Here is a 13,726-nt window from a genome sequence, read left to right as displayed (position 1 = left end):
ATACTACCGCCACCGGCCATTTTTTCTTAGATTTTTTTTTCAAATCTTTTTTTTTCTGATTTTTTTTCGGATTTTTTTTCTCCCGTTTGTGTGTTGTGAGGAAGAGAGTTGTGGGAAATGACATATATATAGAGAAATTTTCGAGTTGGGTAGTTGAAAAATAACAACGATTTTACAAGGAATATTTTACATGGATTTTACATGGTTTTAACATATTATTTACAACGAATTTACGACGAAATTAGGTAAGTTAAAGCACATTGAATACACGTTTTCACCTAAATATAACGGTAACATGATTCGTTGTAATGTCGATGTAAAGTTTACTTTTCGACGTACTTGCGTCGTAATATTACATGGCGTTTACGACGAAATTTGGTTTCGTTGGTTTCGTCGTAATTGCGTTGTTAAGCCACCAGTTACTATTTCTAAGACGACGATAAGGAACCTGTGTCGTTCGTCTGTCTGCCAATTCAGTGGAATGACAAGGAGAAAGTGGACGGAAGTGCAGCTGGTTTGTACTTGAGAGGAACCTTTGACGATGGTCGGAGGTTCCTTTCAAGTATAAACCAACTGCACTTCCGTCCACTTCTCCTTGTCGCTCCACTGAATTGGCAGACAGACGAATGACTCATGTTCCTTATCGTCATCTTCGAAATAGTAATTGGTGGCTGAATGAGGAACAGAGTCTAAACGCCATCAGGTTCGAGAGGAAGAGAGTTGTGTGTTGTGAAGAAGAGAGTTGTGGGAAATGACATATATATATAGAGAAATATAACAATGATTTTACAAGAAAAGTTTTACATGGATTTTACATGGAACATTTACAACGACTTTACAACGAATTTAGGTAAGTTAAAGCACATTGAATACACGTTTTCACCTTTATATAATGGTAACATGATTCGTTGTAATGTCGATGTAACGTTTACAACTATTTCGCATTCCACGTACTTTCGTCGTAAACTTACATTGACTTTACGACGAAATCCTTTCGTCGTAAATTACCATGGAGTTTACGACGAAATAATGTCTCGTCGTAATTGCGTTGTAAAGCCAATGTAAAGTTACGAGGAAATAATTTCGTCGTAAACCGTCGTTGTTACTGCTACGTTTTCTTGTAGTGATATAACATAACTTCACAAAACAAATTGAAAATAGAATATTTTAGACATTCTTTTGTAAATTACAAATATTTTGATTATAAATATATTTTGATGAAATAATTAATAAGAAATAAAACAACATAAATGATTATTTGATATCTTATTTTTTTTAAATGATTATATCTTATGATTATCTTAAAACCAAAAAATATTCAAAATGTAAGGATGCAACAAGATAAGTAATATTTCTTATTATAAATCTATTTTGATTAATGATTATAATTTTAATGAAAATAATTATCAACAGTTAAATTTTTTTAATTTTATTGAAATAACATATATTAAATTATAAATAATCTTGAAAATATATTATCATCCTAAGATAAAATTAAACAAATCTAATTAACAAAATCTAATTAACAAAGTTCTCTTATTTTAGTCGAATTGTAAAAAAACTGCTACAATCCAATATACTAAAATATGAATAACCAACCATTCTTAATACGAACAATCAAATCAACTAATTATGATGAGTGTGTATGGATTTTCAAAAATTTGAAGTTATGTTTATTAATGCCACTCTAATTTAATATTTCAGTTCCTATTTTTTCTACAACAATATATACCAATTTATAAAAAACAAATTTATAAATATATTTACAAATATAAGATGAGAAACTGAACTACATGAGTCTAAGAAAGTAATACTCCAGTTTTAACATGATAAAAAAATTTTACTTAATTTAAAATATGGTAGTAATTTAGCATATCAAAATAAATATTTAAAAAAATATATATATTATATGTGAAATCATATATCTAATTAAATGATGATACGTAATATTTTTTTTATCATACATATAAATTACAAAATAACTTAAAACTTATAAACAAACAAAAAATATATTTATCAATTGTTATAATTCAAATTCGTGTGTCGCATGATCTTTAGTGATATCCAATCGGAGCTGGTGCTTCCTTGAGTTCGCGTCCTTGAAATTGTATGTCCTGCCAACAATAATCCCATATTTTAGCGAAATTCACATTTTTACACCTAATATTGTATATCATTTTACAAATAAACATATAACTCCTTACCGAAGCATAATGGTTAATATCTCGGTGGTGAGCTTCATCAGCTCGGATGACAAAAACCACGTCCCTCAGCGTCGCATCTTTAGGCAACCGCCAGTAATCAATCGCGATGGCCGGAGCTGGTGAGTTTTCGAACTTTCCGGCATCGATGTCATTGAGAAACTCGGTATAAGAATTCACAGCTTCTTCTTCCAAGTATCCAGTGATACGATGAGCAAGTTGGGAGAAATTACATAGGACAAGAAATATGCGTTGAAGAAAACACCCTGGACCGCAAACACAATCGCCCGTTCGTACCTAAAAAAACAAATTCAAAATGATAATCGGTTATACATTTTCAAAAATTTATGAATATATTTGTCAATTAGATAACTGATCCAAGTCAAACCACGGTTGGTTCAGGAACTTAACCAAAGTATAGAAAAGTCGATATTTGATTTCACTGTCTCAATTGTATACGTTGTATTTTAAATCGAAATTTACCATTTGGTTGTGAGAGTTCGATGAAGGTCATGAGATGCATACGCTCGTTCTCAGCCTCTTCGAGCAAGGCTTTGATCCATCCGCCACTATGTTCGAACCTCCGTAGAGATTTCAAGTGCAAAAGCATCCCCCCACCATTCCTGGCACCGCCGCCACGGTCTCCAGCAACATTGCATGGCACATATGCTTCCTCTACACTCAAAAGATATATATTGAAATTAGGCAAAATAGATGTCCAATATAATATGCGTGTATGGGTATTGATCAAAGGCTTGATTAGCTAGCCAGCTAAAGTGACTCGGTAGTCTAAGATGTTGATTAACAAAAGGATTTTTTAATATTGTTGAAACTTTAAATCATTGAAATTTTCACTAATCATGCTTTGATCTTTTTTAAATACTCCTAAAACTAATCACAACTCACTTTTTTTCTTTCTCCACCAAGATGTAGCCTTTTCTCAAACACCCTCATAACTAACTCATATAGTCGGTTTATGAAAAAGCAAGGTTTCTAACCGATTAATAGTTTCTTGTTTCGTTAATCAAAATATAATGTATATCAATTTTAAAAAAAACTGCTGATAATCAGCTCCTCTCTAAAGTTCGACTATTGACTCACAATTTTTATTTTTCAAAATTTGTCTGTATAAAATAATAAGCAATCGATAAAACAGTTCTATTAGATTACCTGGAAAAATAATTGAACCGGTATCTTCAGAGATTGGACGGTCCAATATGCAAATTTGTCAGTGAAATTGGACGGTTTGTGATGTTTGGTTACATCAATGGACACATCCGGTTTGTATGAATCCCATGGTTGAAAACAATTCCACTTCCAAGCTGAACCGTCCGGTTTAGTAATCTTAGTCGGAGGTATACCCCAATAAGTGGAAATAACTTTGCCGTCGGCCGTTCGGACAGGATTTTCCGGCTGCCTATTCCCAGTTGTCGAAGATGACGTGTCGGAGCTCAAAAACCGAATAGTGGGCAAGTGGCTGATGACATGTCCCTTTATTCCATGTCCAGTACCTAAACCGGATGATAGTACCGAAGATGATAGCACCGGTCGAAGAGTACGGTAAATCGACCTGGAGGACATGAGTACCAACAGATGGGTTTGGATGTAACTTCAACTAGTTTTGGGATGATAAGGAAACTTTTAATAGATGAGAGAGGGCTTTATATCTTTGTTTTCTATATCTCTTCTTCGGATTGGTTATGTGGCAAATGAATGGGAAGAGACGAGTTTATATATAGTACGACTGATTACTACTAATCTCGGTCAGATTCAAAGTTTCTTGGAGGATTGTTAGGAACAGAGGAGAAGTTTGACACGTTTCATTGCCCTGGAAAAGTAAAAGAACATGCGAGTATCATAATTTAGTTGTTATCGTTTAATAATACACATCTAAAGTCTAGACTACCAAATTTGAACACAAAATATTATTTGAACACAAAATATTACATGATGGATGTTCTTATACGTATCAATTAGCTAGGCTACAAACTCCGATTATGTTACACTACCGTACTATTTCCCAAAGACTTTTATTTGCCTTAGATTGACATATTGATATATGTATATCTGTTTAAGTTATATTTTAATATAGGTTAACTTAAAATCTATACTCACTACAAGAAAAATTGAAAATAGCTACAAATTAGCTACAAACATTTTGTGGTTGTAATTTCTTAGACACTAATAGCTACAAAATAGTCACGTTTTTAGAAAAGCTCAAAATTGTAGCTATTGTGTCGATCTTTGTGGCTAAATAGCTACGATTTTTATTTTGTGGATATTCGAAGATGGTAAGACACAATTATCCACGAAACAAATTGTGGAAATCAAAATCTACTATTAGCCACGAAAAAATTGTGGAAATAAGTAGCCGCAACGTAATTCGTGGCTGTTTGTAGAAAACTTAAACCCTAACCATGCCCTAAACCTCTAATGTATAATAAAAATAATAATAAACTCTAACTTTTGAATTATAAATTTTAAAAATTAATATGTCAAAACGAAAATTCAACACTTACAAAAATAAAATATAACTCTTTTCAAATTTCAAATTCTAGACCCTAAACATATCTTAAACCCTAAATCAGTAATGTATAATAGTAATCAGGAACTTTTGATCATAAAATCTTAAATATAGTATCTTGAAACAAAAAGGCTACACTTCTAACGATTTTTTTTTTAAAACACCAAATATTATCATTTTTATTGCAAATTCTAAACCCCAAGGTAATATATTATATACAAGTAGTACGTAATGTATAATTAATAACTAAAATTTGAGTGGTTCACTTGTTATTACATATAGCTTTATCTTATCATTTGTTAGATAATATATCATCTCATACTATGTATCCAATATCTAACACTTATCATTTGATCTAAAAGTTGATTATTTGAGTGGTTCATTTGAATGTGCCAATATGGAATTAATCCAAAATTTATAAAGTGTTTATGAATTTATTAACACTATAGTCTGATATATAATTTTATTGTGATCTACTTAACTCAGATTTTCATTATCGTGTTTATGAATTTGTTAACACTATAGTCTGATATATTATGCAAGTAAAATAATATTACCACTTATACATATGATCAGTAATAGCATAATCACTTAAGCGGGAAATTTTAGGGTCTGCCGCCAAACAAAAAAATTGTTTATCATCTAAATGAAACGTGGAAGCACCGTAGCCTACTGGTTGGTTTAAAGGCTTCTACACTCAGGTCTGGGGTCGAATCTCATACTATGCAATTTATTGCAGATTACAGGAAATCCAGGTTCAAGTCTCGGAGAGAGCGATTTATTAAAACAATATGTAGACTACGGAAGAAAGGCTTACAAGGGATCTTCAACATGGTGCAAGTAAATCTGGTCAGGGTGGATCTTCATAGGACGGCTCATATGATGCAGTTAGGCTAGGTCTTCATAAGGCAGGTAGTATTGTCGGTTTCGAATCGTCTATGAATCTTTCTCTATCGTAATTGTAAAGATCATAATAAATAGCGTTAAAAAAAATGAAAGGGAAAATTTAGCTCAAAAAGCTTGGATACTTCACCAAACAGTTTATTCTTTCCTTCTCCGGTCCCTTTTCATTACGACTATTTGCCGCTTACACAATCGCTTTTTGCTTCTTCTTCTTGCATTCTTAGCTTCAACTTATTTCTTTCAGCTTTTGTGGGTAACTTGGGTTATTCTCGCCGTAGATCTGGGTGGGGCTCATACCGATGGTGGCTGGAGCGAGGTTTGCGGAGTTCCAGACGCATCAGATATACAGTATTCACCTTCCTCTCATCTCTCCGTCGCAGTCACGGGTTCGGTTTTGCAAAAAAAGTCGATATCTTCACCAGTTACTATCCCTTTCCGGAAGGAATCGATTCCCGTAAGAGAATCAATACCAATTTTCAGATTTAAAAACCTTTCTATTTAAGTCAAGTTTAAGATTTAATGGTTATGGTTTCAATTTTTCTTTTTCTGAAGAAGGACTCACAGATTTTTGTAAAGCTTCCGCTTTATTGCATTTCGTTTATATCTTGATTCCATGCTTTCTTCCGTTCTTGTAAGGAAAAAGAGATATAACACTACAAGAAAACACATGCTTAACGACGAAAATTAACGAGGAAAAACAATCCTCGTAAATTTGCGTCGAGTTTACGACGAATTTACGTGAAAAACTAAAGTCATCGTTATTTCCTCGTAACGTAACGACAAAACTGTTTCGTCGTAAAGTGGATGTAATTTTACGAGTATTTTACGAGGAAAAACTATTTCCTCGTAAATACGACGTAAACTTTGCGTGGTATTTACGAGGGAATAGTTTACGTGTATTTAGCGAGGAAATTTTGAATCCACCAACTTTATAGGTGTTACACGTTTTTTTTGCCCACCTAATTAATTTTCGTCGTAAATTCATAGCAAAATTACAACTACCGGATTCGAATTTTCCTATAAATATGGATGTTTGAACATCATTTTAAACACACCAACAACAAAAAACGTGGAAAGAAAAAAAATGGCTGGCTCCGGGACTATTTACGAGTTGCGGAAGTGGATGTATATGCATAGAGATGCTAACGGGAGAGTGACGAAAGAATACCTTGCGGGTCTGGAGACATTTATGCATCAAGCAGATTCAACACCGCTCGCCCAAGAAAGTGGTAAGATGTTCTGTCCTTGTCGGAAATGCAACAATTCGAAACTGGCAAACTGTGAAAATGTTTGGAAGCATTTAATAAATAGAGGTTTCACGGCAAATTACTATATCTGGTTTCAACATGGAGAAGGTTTTAATTATGATCAGAATGAAGCTAGTAGTAGTAATAGCAATTTTCAGGAAAAAGAACCGGTTGATCATCATTTGCATAATGAACATAGTTACCATCAGGAGGAGATGGTAGATTATGATAGGGTTCATGATATGGTAGCTGATGCATTCGTAGCTCATGATGAAGATGAAGAACCTAATATAGATGCAAAAAAGTTTTACGAAATGTTAAACGCGGCGAATCAACCACTTTACAGTGGTTGTAGAGAAGGTCTCTCTAAATTGTCGTTAGCTGCTAGAATGATGAATATTAAAACTGATCACAATCTACCTGAAAGTTGCATGAACGAATGGGCGGACTTGTTTAAAGAGTATTTGCCGGAAGACAATGTGTCTGCTGATTCTTATTATGAGATTCAGAAACTGGTTTATAGTCTTGGGTTGCCTTCGGAGATGATAGATGTTTGCATCGACAACTGCATGATCTATTGGGGAGATGATGAGAAGCTAGAAGAATGTCGATTCTGCAAGAAGCCACGATTCAAGCCGCAAGGACGGGGACGTAATAGGGTACCGTACCAAAGGATGTGGTACCTACCAATTACAGACAGATTGAAAAGATTGTATCAATCAGAGCAGACTGCTGGAAAGATGAGATGGCATGCCGAGCATACTCAGACGGATGGTGAGATGACTCATCCATCAGATGCAAGAGCCTGGAAACATTTCAACAAAGTACATCCAGATTTCGCTAGCAATATCCGGAATGTGTATCTCGGATTATGCACAGATGGATTTAGTCCGTTCGGAATGTCAGGGAGACAATATTCATTGTGGCCAGTCTTTCTTACTCCATACAACCTGCCACCGGAGATGTGCATGCAACGGGAGTTACTATTCTTGACCATATTAATACCTGGTCCGAACCATCCAAAAAGGTCCCTGGATGTTTTCCTACAACCACTGATAAAAGAGTTGAAGGATTTGTGGTCAACAGGGGTGAGGACGTATGACTGTTCAACGAAGACGAATTTTACGATGCGAGCGATGCTTTTGTGGACCATAAGTGATTTCCTGCCTATGGGATGTTGTCTGGATGGACTACACATGGGAGATTAGCTTGTCCATATTGTAATGGAACGACAGATGCGTTTCAACTGAAGAATGGTAGGAAGACAAGTTGGTTTGATTGTCACCGTCGATTTCTTCCCATTGGCCATCCTTACCGAAGAAACAAGAATTTGTTTAGGCACAAAAGGGTTGTGAGAGACACTCCTCCTCCATATCTAACTGGAGAACAAATTGAAGCGCAAATCGACTACTACGGAGCTAACGAAACAGTTCGTTGGGGTGGTAATTGGCATGTCCCTCGTAATATGCCAGATTCTTACGGTGTTCATCACAACTGGCACAAGAAGAGTATATTTTGGGAGTTGCCATATTGGAAGGATCTTCTTCTGCGCCACAACCTCGATGTGATGCATATAGAGAAGAATTTCTTTGAGAACATCATGAATACAATATTGAATGTCCCAGGGAAGACAAAAGACAACATAAAATCGAGGTTGGACTTGCCGGATATTTGCTCAAGAAGCGAGTTACATATTAAAAGCAATGGACAAGTTCCCGTTCCGATATTCAGATTATCTTCAGAAAAAAAGTCGGTGTTGTTCAACTGGGTGGCATCAGAAGTGAAGTTCCCCGATGGGTATGTTTCGAATCTCTCTAGATGTGTTGAAAAGGGTCAAAAGTTCTCCGGGATGAAGAGTCATGATTGTCATGTATTTATGCAACGACTACTGCCCTTTGCATTTGCGGAGCTACTTCCAACAAACGTACATGAAGCACTTGCAGGTACGTAGTGTATTATATCACAATAATTTACAAAATAATATATGACTAACAATGTGTTTAATTTTTTTTTGAATATAAAAGGCATTGGAGCATTTTTCAGGGATCTGAGCACACGCACTCTTAAAGAAGAAGTTGTGGAACAGCTTCAGGAGAACATTCCCATCTTATTGTGCAACTTGGAGAAGATATTTCCTCCCGGATTTTTTGACGTCATGGAGCATCTAGCTGTCCACCTCCCATATGAGGCATTGCTTCGTGGACCTGTACATTACGGATGGATGTATCAGTATGAGCGAGCCATGAAATATTTGAAGGGAAAAGCAAAGAACCTCGCCAAAGTTGAAGGTTCTATAATTGCTGGAAGTTTGACGGAAGAAGTTTCTCACTTCACATCGTACTACTTTGCGTCAAAAGTACGTACACGGAGAAGAGCTCCAAGAAGATATGATGATGGTGGTGTTGCGCCAACATATGCAGTTGCTGGTGTTCCAGACATCTTTAGCCAGATTGGGCGACTCGGTGGGAAGTCTAAAGAGGTTTGGTGGTCGAGTGAAGAAGACGCTCATAGTGCACACACCTATATTCTACTCAATTGCGAAGATCCATTGATGCGTTATTTTGAAAGGTAACATATATTGACACTTCGAAACACATATAAGTATAATTAATTGTATAATTGCGAGAGATTCATTCCTATAAAATGTGATTTTACAGCCTATTTGTTTCTCAAGTCGAAGAAACATTTCCTGGTATATCCACAAGTGACGTAGACAAAAGGAAAGATCAACACTTCATTAAGTGGTTGCGGAATCAGGTATTAACTAAAACTTTTTTTCATACATTATCTGTATTTCATTAACATTCTCTTTATTTTTGCAGGTTGATTATGACGACGACGATGCAGATTATCCTAAGTGGTTACACGAAGTAATTCAATCTCCACTTGTAAAGGTCACCACATCACAGATGTATTTCACACGAGGCTATACTTTTCATACATATGACTATGGTAGACAGCGGCGACCGACCAGTAACTATGGAATATGTGTGAAAGGGGAAACAGATTTCTACGGGATCTTGACGGAGATTATTGAAGTCGAATTTCCAGGGATACTGAAGCTGAAATGCGTCCTCTTCAAATGTGAATGGTTCGACCCCGTCGTCAACAGAGGTGTTCGGTCTAACAAATTCGGTGTAGTTGATGTCAACGGTGGACGAAGGTACAACAAATTCGAGCCTTTCATCTTAGCTTCACAAGCAGACCAAGTTAGCTTCCTTCCATACCCTCGGATGAGAGATTCAGGTATAAATTGGTTAGCAGTGATCAAAGTTACACCTCGAGGACGAATCATCAGTGGAGAAGAACCACCATTGCAAGAAGAACAGATAAATGAAGTTGAGGAACCTGAACAAGAAATTGATGACATCCTTCTCATTGATCCGCATAATCACGAGTACGAAGATCTTACCGATGATGCCACAGACGAAGCTGTTGAAGACGAGTTTAATGAAAATGATGATGTTTCTAGTGATGACGAGAATGTCGATGTATCCGATTGATGTATTTGTTTTATGAATAAGATGAGGGAGTTTGTTTTATGAATAAGATAATGTGGGGTTTGTTTTATGAATAAGGTAATGTGGGAGTTTGTTTTATGAATAAGCAAATGTGGGAATTGTGGTTTGGAATGGAAATAAAGATGGGGTTTGGAATATATGAAGTAGAAAATAAGGAATATGGGGTTTGGGGTTTCGGATTCAAGGGATTTAAACATAACACTCGTTAATTCCACGTAACAAAAAATCGTCGTAAAGGACTCGTAGGTCAACGAGGAAATAACGACGAAATATAAAATAAAGAACGCGGGACTCGTTAATTCCACGTAGGACAAAATCGTCGTAAATACCACGTAGGATGAATTCGTCGTAAAAACCACGTAGGATGAAATCGTCGTAAATACAACGTAAGACAACGAGGAATAACGACGAAACCTAAAAATAAAGATGGGGTTTGGAATATATGAAGTAGAAATAAGGAATATGGGGTTGGGGTTTGGGGTTTGGGTTTCGGGTTTCGGGTTTGGGGTTTGGGTTTCGGGGTTTCGGTTTTGGGGTTTGGGTTGGGTTTTCGGGTTTGGGTTTCGGGTTTTCGGGGTTTCGGGTTTGGGTTTCGGGTTTGGGTTGGGTTTCGGGGTTTGGGTTTGGGTTTCGGGGTTTCGGGTTCGGGTTTAGGGTTTGGGGTTGGGGTTTGGGTTCTTAGGGGTTTGTTTGGGGTTTCGGGTTTGGTTCGGATTGGGGTTTCGGGGTTTCGGGTTTGGGTTTCGGGTTTTTTGGATTTCGGGTTTGGGGTTTCGGGTTCGGTTTGGGGTTTCGAGGGTTTGGGTTTAGGGGTTCGGGGTTTGGGTTTCGGGTTTTGGATTTCGGGTTTCGGGTTTCGGGTTTCGGGTTTCGGGTTTGGGGTCTAGGGATTTAACCATAACACTCGTTAAAAATAACGACGAAACTTAAAATTAAATATGGGGTTTGGAATATATGAAGTAGAAAATTAAAGATGGGGTTTGGTTTCGGGTTTCGGGTTTGGGTTTCGGGTTTCGGGTTTGGGGTTGGGGTTTTGGGTTTTGGGTATGAGGTTTCGGGTTTCGGGTTTCGGGTTTCGGGTTTCGGGGTTGGGGTTTCGGGTTTGGGTTTCGGGTTGGGTTTCGGTTTCGGGTTTGGGGGTTGGGTTTAGGAATAACGACGAAACTTAAAATAAATATGGGTTTGGAATATATGAAGTAGAAATTAAAGATGGGGGTTTGGGTTTCGGGTTTCGGGTTTCGGGTTTGGCTTTCGGGTTTGGGGTTGGGGGTTGGGGTTTGGGGTTCGGTTGGGTTTCGGGTTTCGGGTTTCGGTTCGGATTCTAGGGATTTAAAAACACTCGTTAATTCCACGTAGGATGAAATCGTCGTAAATACCACGTAAGCATAAATCGTCGTAAAGACCACGTAACAGAAATCGTCGTAAAGACCACGTAAGCAGAATCGTCGTAAGACCACGTAAAAGATTTAAACATAAACACGTTAATTCACGTAAGCATAAATCGTCGTAATACCTCGTAGTGTAAAAACTAGAAAAAAAGGAAAAGGATCAAAATACCAGATAACATGTGGCAAGACTTCCAGCAATTATAATACGTAAGTCTCGCCCACATGAATTCTAATATCTATCCTTTTCCTATTTTTTTCAAATATTTATAATTTGAATATGATTTTGCTGAGGAATGTGATTTCAGATAGGTGTGTGATTTGGGAGTTTATGTGTGGTTTGAGAATGAGAGTTGTGGGTATATTTATAGGAAAGCAAGCCTCGTTAATTCCACGTAGGCAAAATCGTCGTTAATACCTCGTAAACAAAAACACGGGCCTTTGTGATTCCTCGCAATTTCCTCGTAAAAAAAAACACGGGCCTTTGTAACTGCTCGCTATTTCGTCGTAAACTTACGACGAATTTGCGACGATATGTAATCTTATATATACACCCGAGCGCTCACTCTTTCTTTCCTCTCTACTTCCTCTCTACTTCCTCTCCATTTCGTAGCAATGGTAAGCCTCTCTGATTCCTCTCTAATTTGGTTAGTTTAGGATAGATTAGGTGGTTAGTATAGGGAATTTAGATAGGTTTGCGGATTTTATGTTATTTAGTGTTGATTAGGTGGATAATGTTGGGAAAAATATTGTTGATGTTAATTTTAAAAATTTCATTTTTTTCCCAGGTTCGAAAAGGAAGACTTACTGCCCATTACAGAGAGATCTTCGGTGAGCGGGTAGTCGTTTAGACCCGGCCTCTTCTTCCGCTCCCAGTTCTTCGGGCCAGGAGACTGTCCCCGAGACTCAGTACACTCAGAGAGTCTCTGGGTCTACTTCTTCTAGTGCACCATCGGCTCCTCATGTGCCTCCTCCGATGCCTCCTCCTGTGCCTCCTCCGATGGCACCTCCGATGGCCGCCGATATTCATCCTGATCTGATGGTGCCTCCGAGTGCTCCTTACTCGCAGTACACTGTAGAGGACATTCTCAGTCTGCCAGGCAGAGAAGGTTTACCAGTCATCGACCCAGACCGACCGGACGGAACGTTGTGGTATGTTGCATTAATTTTTTTAATTCGTTTTAAATTTCTTTTATAACATTAAAAAATAATTTATATTTTAAATTTGTATTTTCCAGGTGGGGGGTTGACGGATGTCTTGCATCGGACGTAACCGACACGATCAAGGGTTACTTCTCCATGGCACATCCAAACTGGAGTAAGACGCCTCACTACGTCAGAAAGACGTGGTTCAAAATTTACGCTGTAAGTTTCTATTAATTAATTATATATATTTTAATTTTTTCATGATTTATATATATACTTTCTAAAAAACTAATTGTTAATTTATTTTTTCCAACAGCAAAAATATAATTGGGCCTTGGGGATCACTGAGAGGGTGAGGAAGAAGTTTAACGCGAAAGCGAAAGTTCGCTTGTTGGACACGGTCTCCAACTGGAAGGGTGACTGGATCGTGAAGGGGTATGAGCGTGGCAAACCCGCTGAGCTCACCACGGATGTGTGGGATGGCCTCATCCGTTATTGGCGCCTTCCTGATTCCATTAGAATCGCCCAGGCTTGCTCTAACTCCCGTAACACGGTCGATGAGCACGGGAACGGGCCGATGCTTCACACTACGGGCCAAAAACCCCACGCCGGTGTCCGTTTGGAAATGGTAATTAAAATTTTATTAAATAATTTTTTAATAATATTAATTTATTCTAACTTTCTTAACTGTTTTTTAGGCCAAAGAGACGGGACATCTCCCGTCTCTTATGGAACTTTACGAGAGGACCCACAAGAACAAGGCGGGCGTATTTGTAGATGGCAAGTCCGAGCAAATCTA

The 13,726-nt window shown here is 37.4% G+C and overlaps 1 pseudogene; it reads right to left on the bottom strand.

Annotated features, from left to right (window-relative positions):
- Window positions 1-1,885: 1,885 nt before the first annotated feature.
- Window positions 1,886-3,910, bottom strand: LOC125600715 (annotated as a pseudogene).
- Between the last annotated feature and the right edge of the window lie 9,816 nt (window positions 3,911-13,726).

The sequence above is a fragment of the Brassica napus genome, unplaced genomic scaffold (genome assembly GCF_020379485.1).
Source record: "Brassica napus cultivar Da-Ae unplaced genomic scaffold, Da-Ae ScsIHWf_2364;HRSCAF=3053, whole genome shotgun sequence".
Taxonomy (NCBI): domain Eukaryota; kingdom Viridiplantae; phylum Streptophyta; class Magnoliopsida; order Brassicales; family Brassicaceae; genus Brassica; species Brassica napus.
This window is presented reverse-complemented; position numbering and strand designations above follow the sequence as displayed.